Here is a 13,996-nt window from a genome sequence, read left to right on the forward strand (position 1 = left end):
CTGGCGTCATGGGGGTTCTGGGCCTGGAGAACTCAGTGAGAGGCACAGAGAGCACTACCCCACAATCACGTCTTCATCTGCAAAGCTAGTGTAAGCTCGTGGTACAAAAACCGACCGTGGCCCCAGCTCAACTCAAGCCAATGTTTCTGGGCTTCATAAAGCAGGACGCAGAGTCAGGAAGCCATAGCAAGTGACTGGGTCAGCTGGACCTGAGTTCAGTTCCCAGCACCCATGTCAAGAGGTTCTGAACCACTGTGACAGCAGCTCCAGGAGGCCCAACCTCTACAGGTACCTGAACTCTAGTGCACATGACCCCTTCGTGCATATAATTTAAAATAATAAAAGATATTTGAAAATATAAACAGAGGAAGGGAGGGAGGAAGGAAGGAAGAAAAAGGAAAAACAATGAAGAAAGCAAGTCCATAAAAAATGGGGGACTCAACTTTCATTTGGACTATGAAATCTCAATAAACATAATTAGGTTGTATTTTTTTTTTAAGCCATCACCATCATCTCTGATGAAAGGTCAAAGACACAAAGAAGTACTGCATGTCGTTTATGAACCAAGAATGTCCTGGAATGAAACCAAAAGGCAGAACAGCCTAGTGGGAGTGCCCAGCCTGTGACTAAGTCTGGAGACTGTGCCCGTGGGACCAGCCTCTCCCTGGAGCAGCCCCAGCTTGCCTGCCTCTGTGAAGTAGCTTTAGTAGCTTGTGGACAGCGAGGAAAATATATTGCCTGATTTGGTCCCAAGTGGGTTTTGAGTTTCCTAAGTAGGCTGTACTTGACATGTGGAAGAGCTCAAGTCTTAAGTGTATTCATTCACTACCCACATTGTCAGAGAGCCCGCACTCAGACGTTCCACCAAGAAGAAACAGACGACAGCCAGTGTCCAGGAGCCTCCAGCGTGTTCCCTCCTAAACCACAGAGGGGCTTAGCCCACAGAGCGAAGCCACAAAGCACACATTCTCTTGTATCGGACTTCTCTCAGCATAGTGTTGTCATAGCCACAAACTGGGAATGATCCAAACAACAGAAATAGAGAATAAGCAAAGGGCGATCCAGCGAGACCCTGGGATACAGCCTAGCAACCCAAATAAATGACCTGTTACCACACAGAGAGGAGTAGCTGAATCCCACAAGCAGACGGCTGAGTGAAAGAAGCCGTATTAAGAACGAAATACAAACAAGCTGTCTGGCCAGAAGCCAGCACCGCAGCTTCTTTCTCAGGTACACAGAACAGCAACACCACAGAGGTCCCAGGTACCTTAAGTCACAGCTGCTGTGGTGGCTGGTTAGCAGTTAGGGCCTAGGGATGGGGTTGGGGAGTGGTCATAGACCGAGGGTCAGGATGGTGCATTTTCCAGGCAACTAATGAGGCAGAATCACTTTCATAAATCTATTGACTCCCTGCGTATCCTTTATGGTGAAATGTCCACGGGGTTTTCCTGTTGTTCCCCACCGCATACTCGTGGAGCTACATTTTTTATTGTTTTTATTTATGGCGACAAGGAGGTCAGCATTAGAGTCACACATGGCACGAGCCATCCAACCTGGGTGGTGGGTACCAAGCCGGGTCGCTGAGGCCTCTCTGCAGCTCCCCACGCAGGTCCTTCTGTCGTTTGCGCATTGGTCTGCCTTTGTGTGTCCTGGAGGCAATCCCTCTCTTGTGCCGATAGCTGTACATCTCCGATGATGTGGATTCCAAGTATTTTATCACAAGCAGCAGTGTGTGTGCCTGTGTGTGTATGTGTGTGTGTGTGTGTGCGTGTGTGTGTGTTTGTACGTGTTCATATGGGTATGCACCTGTATATGCTGTACACAGGCCAGAAGTTGATGTTGAATGTTTTGTTTTGTTTTGTTTTGTTTCATTGTTCTCCACCTTATCTTTTGAGACAAGGTTTCTCCTTGAACGGGGAACTCACTCTTTTGGCTAGAGTTTCTATCAGTGAGCTCTAATGATCTCCTTGCCTCTGCCTCTTAGGGCTGAAAATACAGACACGGCCACACCTGGGTGCTAGGGATGTGGCTGCTAGGATCAGTCCTTGTATTCGTGTGGCAAGAACTTTAGTGACTGAACCACCTCCCCAGCACGGAGTTTTCTGTTTCTCCGTCTTAATATTACCAGTTTAAAATCGAGCGGTCCGTCACATTTTATTTCGGTATATTCTCAATAGTATGAATCACAACCCCGGACATCTCGTTCACTTCAGAAAGAAACTCATACCTTCAACTGCCAACACTGGTTTCTTCCTGCTCCTCCACCCCTGTCAACCATGAATCTAATTTTTAATCACTGTGAATTTGCCCATTCTGGACACTGCTATAAATCATACCATATGATATGTCACCTACTTGTGTCTGATTCCTATGACTTCACAAATGAAACATTTTCGAAAATTCGCTACGTGTCCAAACTTCATCCCATTATAAAGATGAATACGAATACTGTGTTATCATTTTTCTTTACCAGTTCATCAGTTGCTGGGCATTTCAGTGTGTTCTGCCTTCTCACTATTATAAACAACGGTGCTATGAATAGTCATGATTATGGCTTTGGGAGATGTATGGATTTATATTTGACAGTGGAGCTGCTGTATTCTATGTCAACTCTAACTTTCAAAGAAGTAGCCAAGCCAGGTTGTGGTGGCCCACGCCTTTAATCTCAACACCTGAAGGCTGAGGCAGGTGGATCTCCGAGTTCCAGGCCTGCCTGCTCTACAGAGTGAGTTCCAGGGCAATCAGGGATACACAAAGAAACCCTGTCTCAAAACAAAACAAAACAAAAAAACAACCAACCAAACAAAAACAAAAAAAAACAATGGCCAAACTGTCCTCCAAGGTAGCTTCTTCATTTGATATTTCCTCTAGCAAGATATGAAGATTCCAGGTTCTCCCATCCTTGCCAACACTTGTAATTGGCCTATAAAAATTATAGCCATCCTAGAAGATGTAAGTTGGAATTTTTGTTGTTTTCATTTACATTTTTTTTTCTAACTCATGGTATTTAATGTTGTTTTGAGTGCTTATTGGCCATTTCATTTCTTCTTTGAGGAAATATCTGTTGAGATTCTTTGTTTTTTTAATCAGGCCGTTTGTTTTTTCTTGTTGAGTTGTAAGGTTTGTACATTTCAGACCCACGTCCCTCCCTTATCGCACCCATGATCAAACATATTTTCTCCCACTCTGGTCTCTTATTTTCCTTTGTTGATATTTACTGAAGCATAAAAGGTTCTAACCTATTTTTAAAGACAGTTTTCTTTGACTTATTCTGTAATCATACGCACCCCTCTCTTGTTTTTTGGAACAGGGTTTCTCTGTGTAGCCCTGGCTGTGCTTAGAACTCACACTGCAGACCAGGCTGGCTTTGAACTTAGAGACCTGTGCCTCCTGAGTGCTACACTACCACGCCCTGCCGTATCATCCTTTATACTCTCTGTAACCTCAGAGTCCATTAGCCCTGCCTGGGAGAGTGCTGGTGGATCTTGTTGGCTTAGCCTTGCGTCGGTAACAATAGCCCCCGTGAGTTTCATGCGTGCAGCAATCTTGTCGTGGACGTCCAGGAGGCAGTATTTCACACATGCCTCCCCGCCTTCCGGTCACCCTCCCATGGTGTTCCCTATGCCTTACAAGCGTTGATATAGATGCCCTGTTTAGAATGGAACATCCAACAGTCGCTTATTCTCAATACAGTGACAATTACCAGTCTTTCTTTGCATTCTGTCTCCTGCAGAAAGCTTCCCCGGCAGAGGGGGAGAGCAGCACTTATCTGCGTATATAAACATAAATATTTAGGAGGCCACTGGACAGTGTCCCATTTAGTAAAACAACGGCAAGTTCCCTTCAAGGGCCTATGGCCTCCCGATTCATGAGCTAGGTTTTAATCTTAACAAAATCCAATGTATCTATGTTATTCTTTGCTTGTTTGTGTTTTTAGGGTCACGTTAAAGAACTCATCCCCATGATTTTTGTGTTTTAGATTTTAAGGGTTTTATGTCTTAGCTTTAGCGTATGGTCCATTTTGAATTTGCTTCTTGTGTGATGTAAGGTAAATGTGATGGTTAAACTTCTCAACCTGACCGGCTATGGAATCGCCTAGGAGACCCGGGAGGACATTTCCAGGGAGGCGTGGCTTCAGTGGGAAGATTCAGAATGTGGGCAGCACACAGCCTGAGGCCCCAGACTAAATACAAGGAGCAAGCCAGCGCTCCAGCCTTCACGTTTCTGTACCTCCTGACTGCTACGCTCTGATGTCATGCTTTCCCTGCTATGATAGATGTGAGCCAAAATATACCCTCTGTCCGTTATGCTGGTTTCTCTCTGGTATCATTGTCACAGTAGGGATCTAATCTTGTTCCTTGTGTGTGGGTCCCAGGGGTCCCAGCATTATTGTTGAAAGGGCTCTTCTTTCCCATCATTGCAGTGCCAACTTTGTCCAAAAAAAAAAAAAACCCTAATGAACTTTAGAAGTGTTTTTCTTGCCTCTGGAGTCCATGCATTGCTACACGTGGCTCACCCCATGTCAGAATGACCAAGCTACTGCTGTGGTTTTGTCGTAAGCTTGGAGATGAGAAAACAAGCCTTCCACTCTTATTCTTCCTCAAAATCTTTCTGACTATTCTGTCTTAAAACATAAAATTCCTAGGGGCTGGAGAGATGGCTCAGTGGTTAAGAGCACTGTCTGCTCTTCCAAAGGTCATGAGTTCAATTCCCAGCAACCACATGGTGTGGCTCACAACCATCTATAATGTGAACTGATTCCCTCTTCTGGCAGGTGTAAATGCAGATAGAACACTCATATACATAAAATAAAGAAATCTTTAAAAAATTTATTAAAAAAAACCCATAAAATTCCACATAAATTTTCAAAACAGATTTTTAAACTTTTGAAAAAAAAAATCTGTTGAGCAATTAGGAGACTATTCCAGCTTAATGATACAGATGTTTTGACCCACAGAAAGGATTTGCTTTTAGCCCCATCTTTCTTTAGATGTTCTTTGGTGCAGTTTTCATAATATTGACTTTTCATGATACAAATCTTGCCCTCTTTTGTTTAAACTGCCCTTAAGTGTTGTTCCTTGTGGTACCAACATTCAGGCAACTGTTGCCATAATTTCATTTTTGGATCCATTACCGTTACTATGTAGAAATACAACTGAATTTTTGTTTATTGATCTTATATCCTGCAATGCCACTGAATCATTTGCTTTAATGGGTTACTCTGGGATAGATTCCTTCAGATCTTCTCTGTCAACCCTATGTTTGTGTAATTTCACTTTCTTGCCTCCTGGTTCTGCTGGCTATAGACTTCAGAACAACACTGAATAGAAAGAGTGAGAGCTGGCATTCTTTTCTTTCTGGTTGTTGGTGAATCTTTTGTCTTCTGCCATCCTCACCATTAGGTGAGAAACCCTGTCTAAAACAAAACAAAACAAAGCAAAACAACAACAAAATACCCCCAAAATTACATAAAAATTAACAAGAAAGCTAACTCTCATGAGCTTTGAAGGGAGCCAGGAATCAAGCCAGCAAGCAGAGTTTCTGCCTCTAGCTTTCTGTCTTCAGTTTCTGCCCTGACTTCCCTCTGTGATCAGATGTGACCTGAGAGTGTCAGCTGAATAAACCCTGTGCCCCCGAGTTGCTTAGGTCCAGAGTTTTCTCACAGCAACAAAATGAAACTAGAACGCCATCCTGTCATTGTGTTAGAAGCGCACAGTGTGTGACCTCCTCCGCGCTGGGCTCTGTCAGGCACTCGTCTGGGCTTGCTCCGCCTCTGTCTTCTCTCAGTCCCTGAGCATCAATACAAATCTTGGCATCTCACAGAATCCGGGTGGCCACTTTTGCTGTTTTGTATCTCCATCATGTTTTACAATTGACTGGAATCTTTACTACCGTGCATTGATAAGCCCATTTAGGGGAGAAACAAGATTTTCACAATATTGACACTGAGGTAAATTTCATCAGTGTGTGGTTCTAAAAGGATTTGTCTTTTTCTGTGATTTTACTTAATAAAGACAAGTAAATGTAATAATGAATGTAACGGTGATAAATACACCCACCACAGGAAACATGGGATGCTTCTGTTCAATTCTTTGGGGATTTCGATTTTATTACATTGTAAAATTAGCTGTTAAAATATCAAAAGTTAGAGGAGCTTCATAAAGAAAGTCATGACATTTTTGTTATAGGTTATAAAAGCCACGTTGGAACTGATGGGAAAGTGTGGCATGCCGTTGGAGAATTAATAACCAGGAGTGTCAGTGATTTCCAAAGAGGCAAGACCTTAATTTCAATCAGAACATCAACAGGATTCTCCTGGGGTCATAGGAAAGTATTTAACATCTACGTGGAAGCAATTCTAAATATTTTCCATTTTATGAGAAAAATATCTGTGAAAAACTCTGATGTAGAACTGTTGCGCCAGATACTAAAACTCTGAAGGGCTGATATAATAACTTTAAGAGCTGCATGGCTTTGACTCACAGAATGAGCTGCCGAGCACTGCAATAAACAAGTAATGTAGCAGTCATGATACACGGCTCTGCAACAATGTAGCAGTCATGAGACCCAGCTGTACAACGTGGCTGCAGCAAATTTAGAGCTGGCCAGCTGAGAAACTGTGGCTACAGACTCTCAGGGCTCTCTTCGTGCCACGGAAACATAGGTCCGTGAGAAAAGCCGACCTTAGAGAAGGAATTTATCTAAGGCAGAAACAACTTCCTGCTTTGGTTTTTTGAGACAGGGTTTCTCTGTGTAGCCTGGCTGTCCTTGGACTCCCTTGGTAGACCAGGCTGGCCTTGAACTCACAGAGATCCACCTGCCTCTGCCTTGCCGAGTGCTGGAATTACAGGCGTGCTCCACTGTGCCCAGCTAGAAACAGCTCTGAACATTTCCCACACTTTTTGTAAGCACAGCAGAGCTTTATTCATTAGACACCTCCTCCCCTTGCCTTCCACGGGCAGTCGCCACCCTGCCCCCATTCCTTTTCATAGCTCAGTAGTTTATAAAGGCTTCCACCAACGCTGGATGTGGTGGCTCAAGCCTGTAATCCTATCAGAAGTCTGAGACTGGAGAAGTGTTACGAATTTGATGCTAGCCTGGGCTACATGCTGAGTTCTAGGCCAGCCTAGACTACAATGTGAAACCTTGGCTTTCAAATATGCGTGTGTATAAACACATACACACACATACATACATTCGTTTAATGCTTTAACCACATGAGTCTTTTCAGCCTGGTGTTCTGTGGGACTCTCATGGATAGGAACATAATTACAAGGGTTGCCACTTGTTGACCTTCTTTAGTGTCAATGTCAGAGACTTAATTATCAGGCTGTCAGGAAGTAGAGGGCAAGCTTTCGCCACCCGGGGAGAAGATGTTCACATCTGCCTGCTAGGGAAATGCAACTGTAACGGAAGTCTTGGTTTCTTCAAAAACTCAGTTACGCTATGTAAACATTTTTTGTTTTGTTTTGTTTTAATCCCAAATGTGGAGTTTTACTTTGTCCTCAGCTGATAACTGCCGCAGGCAGCGGCATGGTCTTTGTCAGCTGGAGTTAGCTGAATTCTGAGGACTCTGAGGGGTGTAAACATGAGAGCCCAGAGGGAGAATGCACAGGCAGCTTGGAGGAGATGGCGGAGGACTGCTCGCTGGTTTGCTGGTTACCTGGACTGGTGGATAGCCTGATAACGGAGATTTGGTATTGCCCCCGAAAGAACATGACGACCCTACCTTGGGGGGTTGGAAGTGAGGTCGAGGCTTTCAGAACCCCCAAATAAAGTAGAGTTTAAAAAAACCAGCACCTACGTATGCCTTATAGCAACACTTCCGCAGTCCTTGCCGATCATTTGGAAAGATTTAAATTGCTTGATGAGCCCAGTGCATACGAAGATACAGAAGAGATAGAGGAAGACTTCCGTTAGCTGAGGGAAGCGGACAGTACTGGCCACAGGGTCAAGCGTGTGGAATTGAACCCAGGCAGTGCACTGGCGGAGGTCATGCTTCGAGGAATGTATGTTCACAGTTTCCTCACCTGTTGGAAAGAAGTCGGAACTGCTGTCTGCTTTATGGGATGTCTGTAACATACTAATTTCCAAACGTGGGCCAGGGAAATGGCTTAGTGTTAAAGCCTGCCACCAAGTCTGATGACCTGAGTTCAATCCCCAGGGCCCACATGGTGGATGAAATGACTCCCTCAAGTCATCCTCTGGCTTCTATATACCCACCACAGCATATGTGTGTGCAGACACACATGTACACATACATGCGCAATAAACAAACGTAATAACGACACATTTTTAAAAAGAAAATGCAGGTTAAGGGGCTAGAAAGATGACTCAACAGTCAAGAGAACCCACAGATGGCCTGGTTCCCCCGCACTGGCGTCAGAATCTCAAACTGCCTGCAGCTCCAGCTCAGGAGGGGCCTCTGCCTCTGCCTCTGCGGGCACTTGCACTCTCACACGCACACACACATAATTTTAAAATAAAAATAAGGCCAGGTGTGGTGGTGCATGCCTTTAATTCCAGCACTCGGGGAGGCAGAGGCAGGCGGATCTCTTCTCTGTGAGTTTGAGGCCAAGGCTACACAGAGAAACCCTGTCTCAAAAATCCATAAATCAGGGCCTGGAGAGGTGGCTCAGAGGTTAATAGCACGGGCTGCTCTTCCAGAGGTCCTGAGTTCAATTCCCAGCAACCACATGGTGGCTCACAACCATCTATAATGAGATCTGGTGCCTTCTTCTGGCATGGAGGTGCACAGGCAGACAGAACATTGTATATATAATAAATAAATAAATCTTTAAAAACATCCATAAATTAACCAACCAACAAAGGAATAAATAAGAGTAAATCTTTTTAAAAAGAAAGTTAAAAGTAATGTTATAGACTCCTAATTCATCTGAAGAGAATTTATTGTGCACTCAGGTCAGATCCAAGTGGTTCATCATGTGTGGTCAGCCTTCTCGTTACTGTACACCCAGCTAAGGCCACTCAAGAGAGGGAAGATGTATTTCGATTCACACTCTCAGGGGTACAGTCCATCAGGCCAGGACACGGGACTGTGGAAACCTGCAGCGTGTCTTCCTTATGCCCACGAGGGTCAAGAGGCAGTGTGCCACACCTCTGCAGCTCTGCCCACGTGCAGCTCTGCTCACGCAGTGTAGGTCCCACCGCAGCCCGGTCTCTGGCTGCACAAGTTTCACATCCTCCCCAAACCTCCCCATTATCCCAGGACTGAGTATTCAAGCAGGGGTGGAGCAGCGGTCCACAGTTGACATTCAAACCACGAGACACAGAGACTCTCACGGAACCTAGGTGATGAGCCAGTGAGCTATAGGAGCCAGTCGCCAAAAGTCCCCATGGCAGGTGTATTTAGATACATCGTTACCACCCTAAGACCTCAAGCTTCAAGTGTGTGCTTGCAATACTTGCTAGCGAGTATTTTGCACACTAGTCCTGTTTTAAAAATGAAATAAAGAAGCAAAGAAGGGAGAGAAAGAGGGATGAAGGAGGGAGGGAGGGAGGGAGGGAGGGAGGGAGGGAGGGAGGGAGGGAGGGAGGGAGGGAGGAAATATATAAAACCATGGAGGGTGGCGCACACCTATAATCCTAGCAATGTGAGGGGGGAGGGCAGAGGCAAGGGGATCAGAAACTCAAGGCCAGCCTTGGACACATGAGATCCTGTCTGTAAATAAAAAGCGGGGCAAAGAGAAGGAAGAAGAAATCCGCACATGTAGTGTCTCCTAGAAACACAAGATACTGCCGGAAGTTTTCTTTGTTTTAATCAGCTGCTTTGGTTGCGAGGATCACAGCCCACAAGCACGACTCATCCGGCGCGGGTTTCCCAGGAATCGCGATTTAACTGGTATGCGGGTGTAGCCTTGGCATCAGGCATTTACAAGCTCCCTGTGACGTTCTAATGTGAGGCAAAGCCTAGGAACTATTGACAGAAATAACTTCGGTCTGAAGGCCAGTTTACGCAAATGACCTGGAAAGTTGTTTTTGCAATGCTCGCTCTGGCCACTAGATGGCAGATTGTCCACACGACAGCGTTTCAATACCAGGTGTTTCCAGAACTGTTGCCCGGGTTGCGTGGAGGCTAGCAGGAAGCTCCCTGCTGAAGCAGAGCTGGGGGATCGAGAATTCTGCAGGCTTGGCCTCACCGGAATCCTGTCGTTGGCAGGCATCTTTTTAAATTTTTTTCTGCGAGGAACAGAAAGTGGAAAGGAAAGGAACAAAACCCTCAGGTCTTTTAACCCTGGCTTTTTCTGCAGTCAAAGGGAGGCAGTCCCTTACTTCTTCCTGGCCTAGGTCTTTTCTTGGGTGTAAATTACAGCAAAGCATTCTTTATGGAAAGGTCACACCTTCGTTTGGAATGAGGCAATTTTGGAAACCTTTTAGTTAAAAGTAGCTGGTTTGCCTTGTTGCAATTGGCCGAGAGGCCCGACGTATTTATTACTGACTTTTGCTCATCTGGGAATCAAACTCAGTGCTTCTTGCAAGCTAAGTGAACGCTCTACCACCGAGCAACACCCACCCCCCCCCCCCGCCCCAGCCTCAGAAGGGCAATATTTAAACCCTATTTATAGATTCAGATTAGCGGTGGGAGTCAATGGGGCGGGTAGGAGAAAACCGTAGAATCAAGAAGATCCCTGTCACCCTAACACACCAGAGTGTGATTTTTCCGGAAAACAAGTACCTCTGGGCTTAATTTTTCTCCCTTTGATCTGAAAATAAACACCATCCTCCACACTTCTTGGTCGTGCACTGTTGGTTCATTAAAGAGCCATCTGCTGAGTCCCTGTGAGAACTCAACATGCGATGATTATGGGCAAAGTCCAGAAACGACTTTAAGATGATTTTTTTTTTGCAACAAAATTAGCTTTAAAATGAAGTGCAATTACTGTATCAGTGTTTCTGCCATTTGGATTTTATCCCATCAAGATTTATAATATATTCATTTTGGTGGATGTGTAATTTCCGTATTTCTGAAGACAGAGAACTCCTGACTGATGACAGCTACATCTCCAAGCTGGAGATCAGTGCGAAGGCCCTGAGACCACCTTCAGGACCATTCATCCACACGATAGTCTGAACTTCGAGGCCCAGAGGACCCTCCTCCCAAAAATATGTTCCAAAACCCAATTAGGCAGGATTCTCCAAAGAAAACAGAACCAGTAGGATGTGAATAATTAATTGATTTCGAGGAACTGGAAAACGGATTTGTGGTGGCTCCTCAGGCTCCATAACGCTGTAAGCAAACTGGAGACTCAGGAGAGCTGATGCTTTGGTCCAGTCAGGAAAGCCAGCGAGGGAAGTCAGGAGACTTCCGGTGAGCTCCTGCGCTAGCTCCCTCTTGCTCAGTCTTTGTGTTCTAGTCATCCACATGCTGGATGGCAATCTAACATTAGCCACAGAATTCTAATTCCTCAGGACATTGAGAAAGGCAATTTGGTACAAAAAGTTCCCATGTCAAGTAAGTTTGGAAAGCCCTAGGTAAGGTTATTAAACAAAAATCTTTTCCTGCAGGACCTTCTCCGAGCCTTTAACACTCCTAGAGGGTGATGTTTGCGAAAGCCTTCCAAACTTAACCGGTTGCTTTGTATTTCATTGTTGCAATAAGATTATTTCATTGTTGCAATAAAATAATTTAAATAAACAACTTAAAGAAGGAAGAATTTTCTCTGGCTCCTGGATCCAAAAGTTTTGTTTTGTTTTGTTTTGTTTTGTTGGGTTTGTTTGGCTTGGCTTTTGATTTTTTGAGATGGGGTTTCTCTGTGTAACCTTGGCTACCCTAGACTCTCTCCTTAGGCTGGAACTCACAGAGATCCCCCTGTCTCTGCCTCCCTGAGCACTGGGATTAAAGCTGTGCACCACCACGCCCAGCTAATCCAGAAGTTTTAACTCACAGTTGGACAGCTCTGTTGCTCAGGGGCCGTCATGAAGAAGGGAACGGTAGAAGAAAGCTGTTCGCCTTCAGCGTCCAGGAAGCAGAGAGCAACACAGAAAGACACTCTCAGAGGCTAGGCTCCCACCTCGCACAGGCCACCATTTCCTAAGGCCCCCCACAGACACTCCCAGGGGTGTGAGCCCCTAATCTCGTAGGTGTGTTCCAATCTAATCAGGCTGAAGAGGCTCCCGGTCACACTCATTTAACACAATACCTAGCTCAACCTTCCGCACCTCTTCCAGATAGAGGCGCGGTGGCTTTATCAAGTACTTCTGAGCAGAAAGTGTCTTTCACCTGACTGTTGAACCAAGCCCCCTGCCTGGAATGGTAAAACAAACAGATCCAAGGGGTGTTTCGCAGGTCTGTTAAAGGCAGCGACAAACCACAGGCGATAACAGCGGAGAGCGAGCAAGGTAGACAAGCCAGTTCTAAGCAAGACTGGCTGGAATGGACAGCAGCGCTTTCAGCCGCTGGCCAAGCTCCGGAAGATGGGCTTTGAGGACCTTAGAGCCGGATGCTGCGGCGGGCCGGGGAGGGACAGGGCGGAAGCTGTGCCTGGCGTGCTTCTGCTCTCGGGGCTCCAGCCTGCAGTGGGGCTCGGGCAGCGGCCCCTGGAGTTGAGGTTTGTCAGGTCTAGTGCTCACCGTGCACCGGAAGATGGGCGGATGAGCATGCCTGCAGGACTGCATCCGCTGAAGAAAGGCCTGCTCACGATGGGTCCACGGCTCCACTCCCTGGGGATCCGCCCAGGACCGTATCAAAAGGAGACAGTGGGGCTGGAGAGGCGGCTCGGGGGGGACAGTGCTTCCCACACAAGTGTCCCGATCCTGTAAATGGGCGCAGCGGCCTGTGCGGAAGCCTAGCCTTTGAAGGTGTCGTCCATCATGCTCTCCTGACCCCAGATGCAACCAGACCAGCTGCTTCAAGCTCCCGGTGCCACAATTACTCCTGTGAACAAAACTAAGCCCTCTGTCCTCTAGGAGGCTTTTAACTGTTTATCACAGCAACGGGGGTGGGGGGAAATTAAGTGAGCATTTGGGTATCCTCGCTCTCTTGCTCCTTCCCCGGGTGGTTCTCTGGGATGCAGCTTACAATGCGCACGCGTAAACGGTCTGCAGCGATGAGTTGACAATACCTTAGCTTCCTCCTGCCCCTGCACCCCTCCGGAGCACCCTGCCAGTGTCTTCTGAAATGACATAAACCACCAGGATAAGGGGCCGTGGGATGATTAAGACCCACTCACCCTTCCTGTGGACTCCCCAGTCTTAATTCCATCCCAGAGAGAGAGAGAGCGCCTGGAGACCAGGAAATCCCCCTACATCGTTTCTCTGAGTTCTCAAATGGGAAAACACAGGCCCTCATGCTACTCACTTTTCTTTGTGCCTCTGTCATTCAGCTGCTTCACCTTAGGGGAGATGGTGAGCTACCTGCTACTCTGCCAAGTACTCAGTGTGTGTGTGTGTGTGTGTGTGTGTGTAAGAGAGAAAGAGAGAGAGAGAGCGGGTGTGTGTCCCAGGTGTGTGAGAAGGCTTGGGACTTGACTACATGAGGTTTCCGGTCTTTGAGGGAAGACACACTCAGCACATCACTGCATAGAACAACTTGCAAGAATATTCTCTGTGTTCTGAGGTGGCACCCAAGGTCCCCTCTCCCCCCAAGTACCTGCTCTGCCACTGAGCTTCCCTCAAGGAGAATCTGTAAGAGATGCTGGAATATAGCCCCAGGTGCTATGAAGAACACCGGGAGGGTTTCTGTGGTCAGAGACTTGAGAGCTAGCCCTACCCCCAGCTGAACTTCTGGTGGAGATGTGAAGAATGAAAAAGAGCCAGCCAGGTGTGGAGGTAGAGCAGGGAGAGAGACACAGGCAGTGGGAACAGCCCATGCAAGGAAAATGCCTCTTTCCACACCAGGATCTCTGCTGGGTGGTGGAAAAAAAGGTAAAGAGAAAAGCCCCCTTCCTAAGCCACAGAAACGTGGTCTCCGGTAGGGACACATTGCCCCATACGGAGTGCCACTGTTCCTCTTAGCCAGCCCCAGACCCTCTTTTGT

The sequence above is a fragment of the Meriones unguiculatus genome, chromosome 14 (assembly GCF_030254825.1).
Source record: "Meriones unguiculatus strain TT.TT164.6M chromosome 14, Bangor_MerUng_6.1, whole genome shotgun sequence".
Lineage (NCBI taxonomy): Eukaryota > Metazoa > Chordata > Mammalia > Rodentia > Muridae > Meriones > Meriones unguiculatus.